At 48.1% G+C, this 14,614-nt stretch overlaps 1 protein-coding gene across 5 annotated transcripts in view; it reads left to right on the top strand.

Moving 5' to 3' along the window:
* The window catches only part of LOC124711163 (copper-transporting ATPase 1), a 524,020-nt gene that overhangs the window by 427,183 nt on the left and 82,223 nt on the right, over positions 1 to 14,614 (top strand). The gene's annotated exons all lie outside the window — the stretch shown is intronic.

Genomic DNA, 14,614 nt, shown 5'->3' with positions numbered 1-14,614 from the left:
GCGCATGCGCAGTCGCTCCCGTCTGCGGTAATGCTCCCGCTACGCGAGACGTTCCCGCGACGGCAATTTGCGGGAAACCTCAGAACAAAAAATTATTTCCCGCAACAAATCACACCTTAATGCCCAGTTGTTGAGTCTTACGATAGCATTTCGGCTCGAGCCTGCAATTATTTCGGCGTAACCTGTCATTAGTGCTGATCCTACGAAATGTCTGACATGACTCAAGTCAATCGCCTAGCTTGTTCACTACCTCGACAAACTGCCCCATAATGTTCAGCTAATGGTGTCATAAAACAGAGAAAACAGAAAATTCATATAAAACATGTTCGCCCATTTTGAGCGTTGTCGTTGTTGCCTCTTCATGGCACGACAGTCTTTAAACACCATAGATACAAGGAAGTTCTTCAAAATCAGGCATGCGTGATTATATGTGATGCCGTTAAATTTTTCGGAAGAGGCAAACTGGGAAGCAAATAATCTCGTTAAATATTGCGCTCCCGAAGCAAATCGCTCAATAAAGAGTTCAGAAGGAGGGCGAAACGTAACTAGATAGAAGTACATCCGAAGGCGTCGTTACTGGAGGACAGGTAATACTGCCGAACAGGGCACCGATACGTAACTTCCTCGTTGCACATGTTCGCCATTGTACATATTCAGTATCGTACAAACGAGGAGAACACACGGCTAGTGCCATAACCGGATTTCTCAGAAACTTCGTTCGATGGAAGAGTGGTCGCAATAAGCGACCGTTGTGAGAAAACGACGGTCAAAGTTTTCGACGTAATGTAGATGCCTTTTAGTGCGCGACAGTTTCAATTGTAACGGTGGTGCAGCGGCTAGGGCCGCGGTGTCGCAACTTTGCGCCACATCTTCGAAACCCGATTATTCTTCATCTTCATTTTAATTATTTACTGTTTTTTATTTATGTTCGCTTGGCCGTAGATCGGTACTACACGATTGTTTCTTGTGAAGTCAAGGGATACAAGGGCATTACATCTGCTTTCACGTTCATTATATTATGTATGCGTTTACGGTATTTTGAGGGTTACAATCTTTTTAAATTCTCGTATTTCATTCTTTATCAGTTCCTACATTAATTCTTATATTTTATTTATATGTTAGTCCTTCAGGAAGATTTTGTATATTCTCTTGGATGATACCACCCGTAGAAACATTCAAAACACTGAAATTCCACACACCACGAGCGTCACGCAGGGTCATGTTTGCCACTGTGGCATTTCTCCGAGCGAATCTCTCAGAAAAGAAACGTCGTTAACATTGCTGAAGATATCACGGGTAGGCAATAATTTCGCGGCAAACCACGCGTAACAGATAACTTTTTCGAAAACTGGCGCTTGCAATTGAAAAATGGGTGTGTGTGTTTGTCCTTAGGATAGTTTAGGTTAAGTAGTGTGTAAGCTTAGGGACTGATGACCTTAGCAGTTAAGTCCCATAAGATTTCACACACATTTCAACATTAAAGCTCAAGTTCAAGCAATTCATAATGAATCAAGGCACACTACAGGAATTTCAGCAAAAACAATTTCAAATTGTTTTCTCATCCATTTATTGTTTTCTTTTTAATTCATTCCCCAAACATTCGCAGGCGAATAAGAATATACACTCCTGGAAATGGAAAAAAGAACACATTGACACCGGTGTGTCAGACCCACCATACTTGCTCCGGACACTGCGAGAGGGCTGTACAAGCAATGATCACACGCACGGCACAGCGGACACACCAGGAACCGCGGTGTTGGCCGTCGAATGGCGCTAGCTGCGCAGCATTTGTGCACCGCCGCCGTCAGTGTCAGCCAGTTTGCCGTGGCATACGGAGCTCCATCGCAGTCTTTAACACTGGTAGCATGCCGCGACAGCGTGGACGTGAACCGTATGTGCAGTTGACGGACTTTGAGCGAGGGCGTATAGTGGGCATGCGGGAGGCCGGGTGGACGTACCGCCGAATTGCTCAACACGTGGGGCGTGAGGTCTCCACAGTACATCGATGTTGTCGCCAGTGGTCGGCGGAAGGTGCACGTGCCCGTCGACCTGGGACCGGACCGCAGCGACGCACGGATGCACGCCAAGACCGTAGGATCCTACGCAGTGCCGTAGGGGACCGCACCGCCACTTCCCAGCAAATTAGGGACACTGTTGCTCCTGGGGTATCGGCGAGGACCATTCGCAACCGTCTCCATGAAGCTGGGCTACGGTCCCGCACACCGTTAGGCCGTCTTCCGCTCACGCCCCAACATCGTGCAGCCCGCCTCCAGTGGTGTCGCGACAGGCGTGAATGGAGGGACGAATGGAGACGTGTCGTCTTCAGCGATGAGAGTCGCTTCTGCCTTGGTGCCAATGATGGTCGTATGCGTGTTTGGCGCCGTGCAGGTGAGCGCCACAATCAGGACTGCATACGACCGAGGCACACAGGGCCAACAGCCGGCATCATGGTGTGGGGAGCGATCTCCTACACTGGCCGTACACCACTGGTGATCGTCGAGGGGACACTGAATAGTGCACGGTACATCCAAACCGTCATCGAACCCATCGTTCTACCATTCCTAGACCGGCAAGGGAACTTGCTGTTCCAACAGGACAATGCACGTCCGCATGTATCCCGTGCCACCCAACGTGCTCTAGAAGGTGTAAGTCAACTACCCTGGCCAGCAAGATCTCCGGATCTGTCCCCCATTGAGCATGTTTGGGACTGGATGAAGCGTCGTCTCACGCGGTCTGCACGTCCAGCACGAACGCTGGTCCAACTGAGGCGCCAGGTGGAAATGGCATGGCAAGCCGTTCCACAGGACTACATCCAGCATCTCTACGATCGTCTCCATGGGAGAATAGCAGCCTGCATTGCTGCGAAAGGTGGATATACACTGTACTAGTGCCGACATTGTGCATGCTCTGTTGCCTGTGTCTATGTGCCTGTGGTTCTGTCAGTGTGATCATGTGATGTATCTGACCCCAGGAATGTGTCAATAAAGTTTCCCCTTCCTGGGACAATGAATTCACGGTGTTCTTATTTCAATTTCCAGGAGTGTACAATGAAGGCTTTCACGACCGGCTGGTACTGTTGTTTATAATTCTTCCGGGTTATATGGCCGTGGTCCATGGAATTCTTCTATTCCTAACGTTTCGTCCAATACTACGTTGGACATCCTCAGAGGTATGCCTGGTTCTGCTGAGTCCTGCCGTCAGTCGGCAGGACTCAGCGGAACCAGGCATACCTCTGAGGATGTCCAACGTAGTATTGGACGAAACGTTAGGAATAGAAGAATTCCATGGACCACGGCCATATAACCCTCAAGAATGATCAACAACGAATAAGAACAACTTTGTTTGACCATCCATTAGAAAACATTTTAGTAGAACTTGTACTTATTTTGTAAAACAATAGTCCTCTTTGAACTGTTCATACATTCATATCCTTCCACATTCAGTGTTTCCCAAAGAACAACAAGGAGACCAAACACCAACGAAGAAAAAGACCCACACGCCATAACACAATCTTGTCCGTGCTACAGTGCTGGCTCTACACGTGGTGGCAAGTAAAGTTCTCCAGCCATTCACCAAACCCTAAACCTTCCATCGGATTGCTGCAGCTGCAGTGTATAGCATTATCCATCGGTCCCAGATCACCCGTTTACAGTAACCCACTGTCCAGTGGCACCGGTCTGTCTTAGCATTTCGGTGGCTTACGAGCTGCTGGAGCCCGTTCTCCTCAACATCTCACGCACAGCCACTGTGCTATCAAGACTGCTGCAACTCACAAGTGTTTCCTTTTTCCCATTTCGTGCGAATTATTTATTTTTACAGTGACTCTCTGCAATGCTCAGCTCCTGTCCGTTGGGAGATGAGGTCTGGCTGGTCTCAGTACTTGGTGTGGCTGCGGTTGTTTCTTAGCGTTTCCGCTTAACAGTCACATCACCACCGATAGACTTGAGCAGCTTTAGAAGGTTGAAATATTCCTGACTCGTTCGTCACTGACGTGATATGCAATGAATTTTTTTTTTTTTGGGGGGGGGGGGGGGGTTAGGGAGCAAGACATCTAAGGTCATAAGCGCCCAGTACAGAACCATAGAATGCTGGGACCGCGAGGGTAAAAAACCGTTTCGAGGTCCAGTACAGAAAGGAACAAAAAATAAATCTAAAACTTCAAGACGTGACGGAAGAGTATCTAAAAGACCTCGACAAGACACCGGAGTCACGAAGTAGAAATCACATCTTTTGTGTTAGCAGAAGAGCCAACACCGTGTTACGAGTGGAGGCCGAAATGCACGCGTTTTAGCTCACGCAGGCTGGCGTGAGGAGGGAAGAACTATACTGACGTGAGGTCTGGAACATGACAAGGAATGAGAATTCAGAAAGCGGGCATAATTAGTTTGATACTTAACTTTAATCCATTAATGATGAACGTCGCTCTTGACGGTACATGATTCACAATATTATCAGTTCAGAATACATTCTTGAAGAGTATGGCGCCTTGTTAGGTCGTAGCAAATGACGTAACTGAAGGCTATGCTATACTGTCGTCTCTGCAAATGAGAGCGTAAGTAGACAGTGGACCATCGCTGGCAAAGTCGGCTGTACAAACTGGGCGAGTGCTAGGGAGTCTCTCTAGACTAGACCTGCTGTGTGGCGGCGCTCGGTCTGCAATCACTGATAGTGGCGGCACGCGGGTCCGACGTATACTAACGGACCGCGGTCGATTTAAAGGCTACCACCTAGCAAGTGTGGTGTCTGGCGGTGACACCACAAAATATCGTCATATTACTGATTTTTAAAAAACTTAAAACGCGAGCCGCAGCTCGCACGTCATCGGCTAAGGTGTCCGGCAAAGCGGACGGCAGCCCTACCCTGAGACGTAAGTGGCTAAAATAGGGGCAGAGGATCAGGAAATGTCTCACTGTGAATGGCTGGCTACAGAAAGGACAGGTGGGTGTAGGGTCGCCATTCAACAAGTGGTGGTGACTAAAGCGGCGGTGCCCTATTCGCAACCGAGCTAACATTACTTCATCACGGCGAGACGGCCGGGAGGAAGTCGGCCAGGCTGTTGGGAGAGGTTTGACTTCTCAGAGTTTGTTCCCATGAAGGGAGCACCAATGGTCATGCCAAAGTGACGTGATATGCCGATAGAGGAAAGTGAGAATATCTTGCGAGGGAGCAGAGTGAGAGACGGGCCGACGGAGATGGACTGCGGCCTTGGCTGCAGCATCAGCAGCGTCATTCCCAGGCACACCAACATGGCCAGGAAGCCACATGAACATCACTTGGGCTCCCCCATCTGGGAACAAATGGAGGCAGTCGAACGATGGGGGTAGACTGGATCGGTATCATCCAGATTCTGAAGAGCACTGAGGGGGTCTGAGCAGAGCACACAGCGAGTGAGCTGGTGCCTCTGGAAGTAGCGAACAGCTCTGATAGAGGGCAAAAAGCTCTGCGGTAAAAATTGTGCACTGGTCGAGAAGCCGCTATTGAAACTTCTCATCGCCGATGACAAAAGCACGGCCAACACTGTGGGCTGACTTGGAACTATTGGTGTACAAAAATATTCTACCGGCTAGTTGTGAGCGAAGTTCGAGAAATTTGCAGCGATAGGTAAGCTCGGGAGTCGAATCCTTCGGGAACGAGCTGAGGTCAGAACGAACACAAACGTGTGTCTGAAGGCAAGTTGGTGATGGGCTGTCCCCCATTCGGAAAGTGGCAGGAAGTGTGAACTGCAGCTGCTGAAGCAGGTGACGAAAGCGGACGCCGGGAGGCCGCAGAGGAGAAACGTACATCTCGTACTGGCGCTCAAATACGTCACAAAAAAAAGGGTCAAAGGTTAGGTGGCCTGGAAGGAAGGCGACGCGCATACCTACTGAATAGGGTGTCGCGCCGGTATGACAGTGCTAGTTCACCGGCTTCTGCTTAGAGACTCTCAGCAGAGGTAGTACGGATGACACCAGTGTGATACGCAATGAGTAGTCCACAGTTCGAAGTCGACTCAGCCCTCCTGACTGCTCTTCTACTGGGAACACAGTATTCCGTCTATGCTAGCGGGTCCGTCTCTAGTGTCATCCGGTGACCATTTCCGCATTACAAAGCGTGTCAGAAGTCAAATATGAAAAAAAAAAGAAAAGGAATGGTTCAAATGGCTCTGAGCACTATGGGACTTAACTTCGGAGGTGATCAGTCCCCTAGAACTTAGAACTACCTAAACCTAACTAACCTACGGACAACACACACATCCATGCCCGAGGCGGTCGCACGGTTCCAGACTGTAGCGCCTAGAACCGCTCGGCCACTCTGGCCGGCTCAAATATGCAGATATCGGTTTACAGTAGTGGCCTTTGCGTATGTTTTTGGCGTAGAGGACGACAATAGTGCTCGGTGACCTCCCATGTGCGCCGCATTTGGCCGCAGCAGACTCCGTCGTCTTCAAACTTAAATGTACGCTCAAGTAGCATCATTTTGAGGACGTTTCTTTCGACGGAACAGCGTTCCAGTCGAAATTCTGACCGTGTTGTGAGGGAGCCTTTATGATAGGTGTTGCGTGTGTATGCCAAGGGAAGGGATGTGAGTCGAAAACTGGTAATGAATTTTTTAACACTGATTTGTATTTTATTTTGTTGTAACCCCGTAACTTGTTGAATGTACTGTGTATATCATCATCTATTAGACAGCACGTGCTGAATATACGACAGCTCCCCACTTCTGCATGCGTTACGGTCTTGAGCTACACACATTTACCCAGACGTTGCTCCTGCTCCTCCAGACTTCAAATGGCTCTGAGCACTGTGGGACTCAACTGCTGAGGTCATCAGTCCCCTAGAACTTAGAACTACTTAAACCTAACTAACCTAAGGACATCACACACGTCCATGCCCGAGGCAGGATTCGAACCTGCGACCGTAGCGCTCTTGCGGTTCCAGACTACAGCGCCTTTAACCGCACTGCCAACCGGACAAAGGCTATGTTTCAGTGATTTGGTTGGAAAACGCTGCGACATCCTCCGTGCTGTTCGGATCTTTCACCATGTGATTTTCACATCTTTGGTGACCTCAAGAAAGACATGTGTGCACTTCGGCTTGTCTCGGACGAGGAAGTGCAAGTGTTGGTGTTGTTGTGGATCCGTTAGCGGCCGAGCGCATACTCAGAAACATGAGCTGGTAGTCTCGTATCCCAGTAGGATAAATGTCCTGACGCAAGTGGTGTCTACTTTTGAATGTAGCCATTCCATGCTCCCGTTGTGGCGGGTGTTGGGTTTTCATTTGACTACCCCTCATAGTTTGTTACTTCTGTACTATTAACTCTACTCGCAACAAATTTTGCACCCACTACAGGGTGGCCCATTGATAGTGTCTGTGGTGTCACCGCCAGACACCACACTTGCTAGGTGGTAGCTTTAAATCGGCCGCGGTCCATTAGTACATGTCGGACCCGCGTGTCGCCACTGTGTGATCGCAGACCGAGCGCCACCACAAGGAAGGTCTCGAGATACGGACGTGCACTCGCCCCAGTTGTACGGACGACTTTGCTAGCGACTACATGGACGAAGCCTCGCTCATTTGCAGAGCAGATAGTTAGAATAGCCTTCAGCTAAGTCAATGGCTACGACCTAGCAAGGCGCCATTAGTAACATTGCATGTATCTAAAGAGTCTCACTTGTATCGCCACAATCTCCAGATGTACCAAAAGGATGGATTAAAGTTAAGTATTCCAGAAGCTACGTACTTTTCTTTATACCATTCATTACGTATCCTGTTTCAGACCTCTCGCCATCCTGCTTTAGCTTAACGCGTGCCTTCCTCTCATTGTGTCTAGGCTGTCTTGTCTAGACACAACAGTGTCCGAGCCAAATATCTCACGAAATAAGCATCAAACGAAAAAACTACAAAGAACGAAACTCGTCTAGCTTGAAGGGGGAAATCAGATGGCGCTATGGTTGGCCAGCTACATGGCGCTGCCATAGATCAAACGGATGTCAACTGCGTTTTTTAAAATAGGAACCCCATTTTTTATTACATATTCGTGTAGGTCTTGTACGTAAAGAAATATGGATGTTTTAGTTGGACCACTTTTTTCGCTTTCTGATAGATGGCGCTGTAATAGTCACAAACGTATAACTGCGTGGTATCACGTAACAATCCGCCAGTGCGGACGCTATTTCCTTCGTGATACATTACCCGTGTTAAAATGGACCGTTTACCAATCGCGGAAAAGGTCGATATCGTGTTGGATGTATGGCTATTGTGATCAAAATGCCCAACGGGCGTGTGCTATGTATGCTGCTCGGTATCCTGGACGACATCATCCAAGTGTCCGGACCGTTCGCCGGATAGTTACTTTATTTAAGGAAACAGGGAGTGTTCAGCCACATGTGAAACGTCAACCACCACCAGCAACAAATGATGATGCCCAAGTAGGTGTTTTAGCTGCTGTCGCGGCTAATCCGCACATCAGTAGCAGACAAATTGCGCGAGAATCGGGAATCTCAAAAACGTCGGTGTTGAGAATGCTACATCAACATCGATTGCACCCGTATCATATTTCTATGCACCAGGAATTTCATGGCGACGACTTTGAACGTCGTGCACAGTTCTGCCAGTGGGCACAAGAGAAATTACAGGACGATGAAAGATTTTTTTGCACGCGTTCTATTTAGCGACGAAGCGTCATTCACCAACAGCGGTAATGTAAACCGGCATAATATGCACTATTGGGCAACGGAAAATCAACGATGGCTGCGACAAGTGGAACATCAGCTACCTTGGCGGGTTAATGTATGATGCAGCATTATAGGAGGAAGGGTAATTAGCTCCCATTTTAGCGATCGCAGTCTAAATGGTGCAATGTAGTGATTTCCTACGTAATATTCTACCGATGTTACTGGAAGATGTTTCACTGCATGACAGAATGGCGATGTACTAGCAACATGATGGATGTCCGGTACATAGCTCGCGTGCGGTTGAAGCGGTGGATTGGTCGTCGAAGCACCGGTCCGCACGTTCGCCGGATCTGACGTCCCCGGATTTTTTTCTTTGGGGAAAGTTGAAGGATATTTGCTATCGTGATCCACCGACAACGCCTGACAACATACGTCAGCGCATTGTCAATGCATGTGCGAACATTACGGAAGGCGAACTACTCGAGGAATGTCGTTACATGTATTACCAAATGCAGTGACGTTGACGGACATCATTTTGAGCATTTATTGCATTAATGTGGTATTTACAGGTAATCACGCTGTAACAGCAAGCGTTCTCAGAAATGTTAAGTTCACAAAGGTACATGTATCACATTGGAACAACCGAAATAAAATGTTCAAATGTACCTACGTTCTGTATTTTAATTTTAAAAAAACCTACCTGTTACCAACTGTTCGTTTAAAATAGTGAGCCATATGTTTGTGACTATTCAGCGCCATCTATCACAAAGCGAAAAAAGTGGTCCAAATAAACATTCATATTTCTTTACGTACTACACGGATGTGTAATAAAAAATGGGAGTTCCTATTTTAAAAAACGCAGTTGATATCCGTTCGGCCTATGGCAGCGCCACCTAGCGGGCCAACCATAGCGCCATCTGGTTTCTCCCCTTCAAGCTAGACGAGTTTCGTTCTTTGTAGTTTTTTCATTTCGTGAGATATTTGTCGCGGTCGCGATCAACTGACCACCCTGCACACACATACCACTGAATTTACTTGCAAAATTATATCATTAGACGCACATAGGTCAGGATGTATGACGTCATAGACGTCCAGATGCGCATAAAAACTAGGGAAAATTACCTGTGCATACCCAGTGCTCGATAATGAGTAGCATGTGATAATTGGAGTACCTAGTTCAAAGCCCTCGTAAAACTTTTTTTTATTTTTAGTAGTCTGAGAGAATATTCCGAAACTAAAAAACTAACATAATTATGGTTTGCAGCTTTAACCATAAAGGTTTTACGTGCGTAGCGTCAAACGTTTGACACCTTAACCCCTTTGTAAAGTAATCCGAAGCTCTAATTCGTTTTATACATGGAACTTCCGCTCTTCAAAGAATGGTTGGCGGTGGGTTACCAGTTTATTAGATGTCTTCAAGTTCCACAATTGTAAAAAGTCATAGCTAATGACCACTTACGTATGAAAAAGTCTAGACGAGACCTTTATGCAGCAGTGGATGTCAGGTTGCTGCTGTTTCTGCCGATGAGGATGATGATGATGATGATGATGATGATGATGATGGAAATTAGGTGACGGTTACTCAATGCGAAAGTGGTTCTACTTACCGTAATTCTTCGCCATAGAACTAATCATCATCAGGATACAGTCGATTACGCGTAATTTTTGATCAACCTTCGCATAAACAGAGTACTTCGCAGTCTTCGCCTTCCTACCTTTACACACAGCCATCATAATGGAAGTCTCTTTGAGCCGGCCGCTGTGGCCTAGTGGTTCTAGGCGCTTCAGTCTGGTACCGCGCGACCGTTACGGTCGCAGGTTCGAATCCTGCCTCGGGCATGGATGTGTGTGATGTCCTTAGGTTAGTTAGGTTTAATTAGTTCTAAGTTCTAGGGAACTGATGACCTCACAGCCATTTGATCCATAGACTGAAGTGCCAAAGAAACTGGTATAGGTATGCATATTCAAATACATAGATATGTGAGCAGGCAGAATGCGGCGCTACGGTAGGCAACGCCTTTATAAGAGAAGTGTCTGGCACAGTTCTTAGATCGGTTACTGCTGCTACAATGGCAGCCTATCAAGATTTAAATGAGTTGGAACGTGCTGTTACAGTCGGCGCGCGAGAGATGGGACACAGCATCTCCGAGGTAGCGACGAATTAGGAATTTTCCCGCACGACCATTTCACGAGTGTACCGTGAATATCAGGAATCCGGTAAAACATGAAATCTCCGACATTGCTCCAGCCGAAAAAGACCCTGCAAAAACGGGACCAAGACGACTGAAGAGAATCGTTCAACGTGACAGAAGTGCAATCCTTCCGCAAATTGCTGTAGATTTCAATGCTGGGCCATCAACAAGTGTCAGCGTGCGAACCATTCAGCGAAACATCATCGATATGGGCCTTCTGAGCCGAAGGCCCACTCGTGTACCCTTGATGACCTCGCCTGGGCCGGTCAACACCGTCATTGGACTGTTGATGACTGGAAACTTGTTGCCTGGTCGGACGAGTCTCGTTTCAAATAGTATCGAGCGGATGGACGTGAATCCATGGACCCTGCATGGCAGCAGGGGACTGGTCAAGCTGGTGGAGGCTCTGTAATGGTGTGGGGCGTGTGCAGTTGGCGTGATCAACTGCATCCATTGTGCATTCCGACGGACTTCGGCAATTCCAGCAGGACATAGCGAACCGCGAACCCCACACCTCCAGAATTGCTGCAGAATGCCTCCAGAAACACTCTTCAGAATTTAAACACTTACGGTGGCCCCAGTCTTGAACACCGTGGAAGATATCTGGGATGTCTTGCAACGCGCTGTTCGGAAGAGATCTCCACCCCTCTCGTACTCTTACGAATTTATGGGCAATCCTGGAGGATTCGTCGTGACCCCAGCACTACTTCAGACGTTAATCGAGTCCATGCCACGTCCTGTTGCGGCACTTCTGCGTGCTCGCGGGTCCCTACACGATATTAGGCAGCTGTACCAGTTCCTTTGGTTCATCAGTGTATTACCGTCGCAAGTAAATGTGATGAGTAGTGAGGGCAGGCAGAATGCCGCATAGATCTCTCACAGAAATGAACGGGAGTGAACTGTGTTTCAACAAAGGAATTAAAGAGCCATTTTCCAAAACGGAAGGGAAGAGCCATAAGATGTGGTAGTTGGTTAGAGTAAGTAGGAGCTATTCACATCTGAAAGGCCGTTCCTTACAACTCGCTCTTGCAAACGGTTGTTATAGCATGACTCAGACAAAAATTTGAATACAGCGAGCAGACACATCAGACCGGACGGATAATTGATAATCTGGGGTGGGGGTGGGGGCACGAGGGAGCTTCGAACAGGGCTCGTCGAAGTTCGCTTGATGTTGCACATCTTGAGGTTGGACCGTGGACTTTTCTATTTTGCTTGCTTTTTCACAGTTCCGTACACATACTTCCTGTTTTCATGCTTGATCTGTGTTCAGTTTTTGACAGGCTATGCACTGAGCCATCTTACCACTACACCTGAAAGGGTGCCATGGGAAGTATCCCTTGTGATAACTTTAATAAATACACTCCTGGAAATTGAAATAAGAACACCGTGAATTCATTGTCCCAGGAAGAGGAAACTTTATTGACACATTCCTGGGGTCAGATACATCACATGATCACACTGACAGAACCACAGGCACATAGACACAGGCAACAGAGCATGCACAATGTCGGCACTAGTACAGTGTATATCCACCTTTCGCAGCAATGCAGGCTGCTATTCTCCCATGGAGACGATCGTAGAGATGCTGGATGTAGTCCTGTGGAACGGCTTGCCATGCCATTTCCACCTGGCGCCTCAGTTGGACCAGCGTTCGTGCTGGACGTGCAGACCGCGTGAGACGACGCTTCATCCAGTCCCAAACATGCTCAATGGGGGACAGATCCGGAGATCTTGCTGGCCAGGGTAGTTGACTTACACCTTCTAGAGCACGTTGGGTGGCACGGGATACATGCGGACGTGCATTGTCCTGTTGGAACAGCAAGTTCCCTTGCCGGTCTAGGAATGGTAGAACGATGGGTTCGATGACGGTTTGGATGTACCGTGCACAATTCAGTGTCCCCTCGACGATCACCAGTGGTGTACGGCCAGTGTAGGAGATCGCTCCCCACACCATGATGCCGGGTGTTGGCCCTGTGTGCCTCGGTCGTATGCAGTCCTGATTGTGGCGCTCACCTGCACGGCGCCAAACACGCATACGACCATCATTGGCACCAAGGCAAAAGCGACTCTCATCGCTGAAGACGACACGTCTCCATTCGTCCCTCCATTCACGCCTGTCGCGACACCACTGGAGGCGGGCTGCACGATGTTGGGGCGTGAGCGGAAGACGGCCTAACGGTGTGCGGGACCGTAGCCCAGCTTCATGGAGACGGTTGCGAATGGTCCTCGCCGATACCCCAGGAGCAACAGTGTCCCTAATTTGCTGGGAAGTGACGGTGCGGTCCCCTACGGCACTGCGTCGGATCCTACGGTCTTGGCGTGCATCCGTGCGTCGCTGCGGTCCGGTCCCAGGTCGACGGCCACGTGCACCTTCCGCCGACCACTGGCGACAACATCGATGTACTGTGGAGACCTCACGCCCCACGTGTTGAGCAATTCGGCGGTACGTCCACCCGGCCTCCCGCATGTCCACTATACGCCCTCGCTCAAAGTCCGTCAACTGCACATACGGTTCACGTCCACGCTGTCGCGGCATGCTACCAGTGTTAAAGACTGCGATGGAGCTCCGTATGCCACGGCAAACTGGCTGACACTGACGGCGGCGGTGCACAAATGCTGCGCAGCTAGCGCCATTCGACGGCCAACACCGCGGTTCCTGGTGTGTCCGCTGTGCCCTGCGTGTGATCATTGCTTGTACAGCCCTCTCGCAGTGTCCGGAGCAAGTATGGTGGGTCTGACACACCGGTGTCAATGTGTTCTTTTTTCCATTTCCAGGAGTGTAGGTATGCTCCAATGCAAGGAGTCCATTGCTCAGTCCGCAGCGTTGTTGGATCGTAAGCTGACGTACATGGGTCGGTGGTTCAAATGTCACTATGGTCTTTTATTCGTTTAATTTGGAATGCCTGCTTCTTTTACATATAAAACTCATCAAATACATGCTAATCAACACACATCTAGTCACCATCTTTTACGAAAAATACATGTTTTCTTGTTTCTAGTTACACGTTGCACACAATATTCCAGTTTTTATTGGAAATATAAATTCTTAACTATCTATATTTTATAAAAGATTGTTAATAGAGGTTATTTAGATTGAGAAAACATAAATTAATTTTTTGGACAAAAATTAAAAATCAAATACTCTTTATTTGGACTGTGTCCATTGCTTTATACCACAGATGACGTATTATACAGGCCAGAATGATAAGCGTCGTAGAAACATGGGAAACAATAATTCTCACGGCATCGAGCACACCATACAAATCGTGCGTCATTACAGTTGTCACCGTACCACTGCAATATGAGCTGATCTGAAGCCAGGGTAAGGGGTTTGTCGCGAGAAATAACAAGACGATTAAGCTGCCAGATGTGCTGCAGTTGATGCACGGAGCTTCGTCACAGGTCACTGCCCAACGCTTGCGAGATACAGAACAGCACGTCATAGAAGAAGAGAAAATGTGGCCCTTGGATGGTTTCGTGAATTCTATTGTTGATCGACTCGTAATCAACGCAGCAGATGAACCTTTCAGTCAGAAATGTGTCTCTCGGATTCTGATACGGAAGGAGTTCAGAGATACCAGACGAGTGACTGTAAGTAGTATCTTCAGAGGCTTCAGTATTTAACTATATTATGAAATCCCTGCGATACGCTTTTAAGTCACACATAACTGACGTAGAAATCAGGAATTTTCATCACTCATGTTTTTAATTACGATACTGTGTTACCTAACAGCGAGAGCATGTTATGCTTTCCGTCTGGTCCCCTAAG

The sequence above is a fragment of the Schistocerca piceifrons genome, chromosome 8 (assembly GCF_021461385.2).
Source record: "Schistocerca piceifrons isolate TAMUIC-IGC-003096 chromosome 8, iqSchPice1.1, whole genome shotgun sequence".
Taxonomy (NCBI): Eukaryota; Metazoa; Arthropoda; class Insecta; order Orthoptera; family Acrididae; genus Schistocerca; species Schistocerca piceifrons.
The sequence above is the reverse complement of the archived record's forward strand: the minus strand, read 5'-3'. Positions and strand labels throughout refer to the sequence as shown.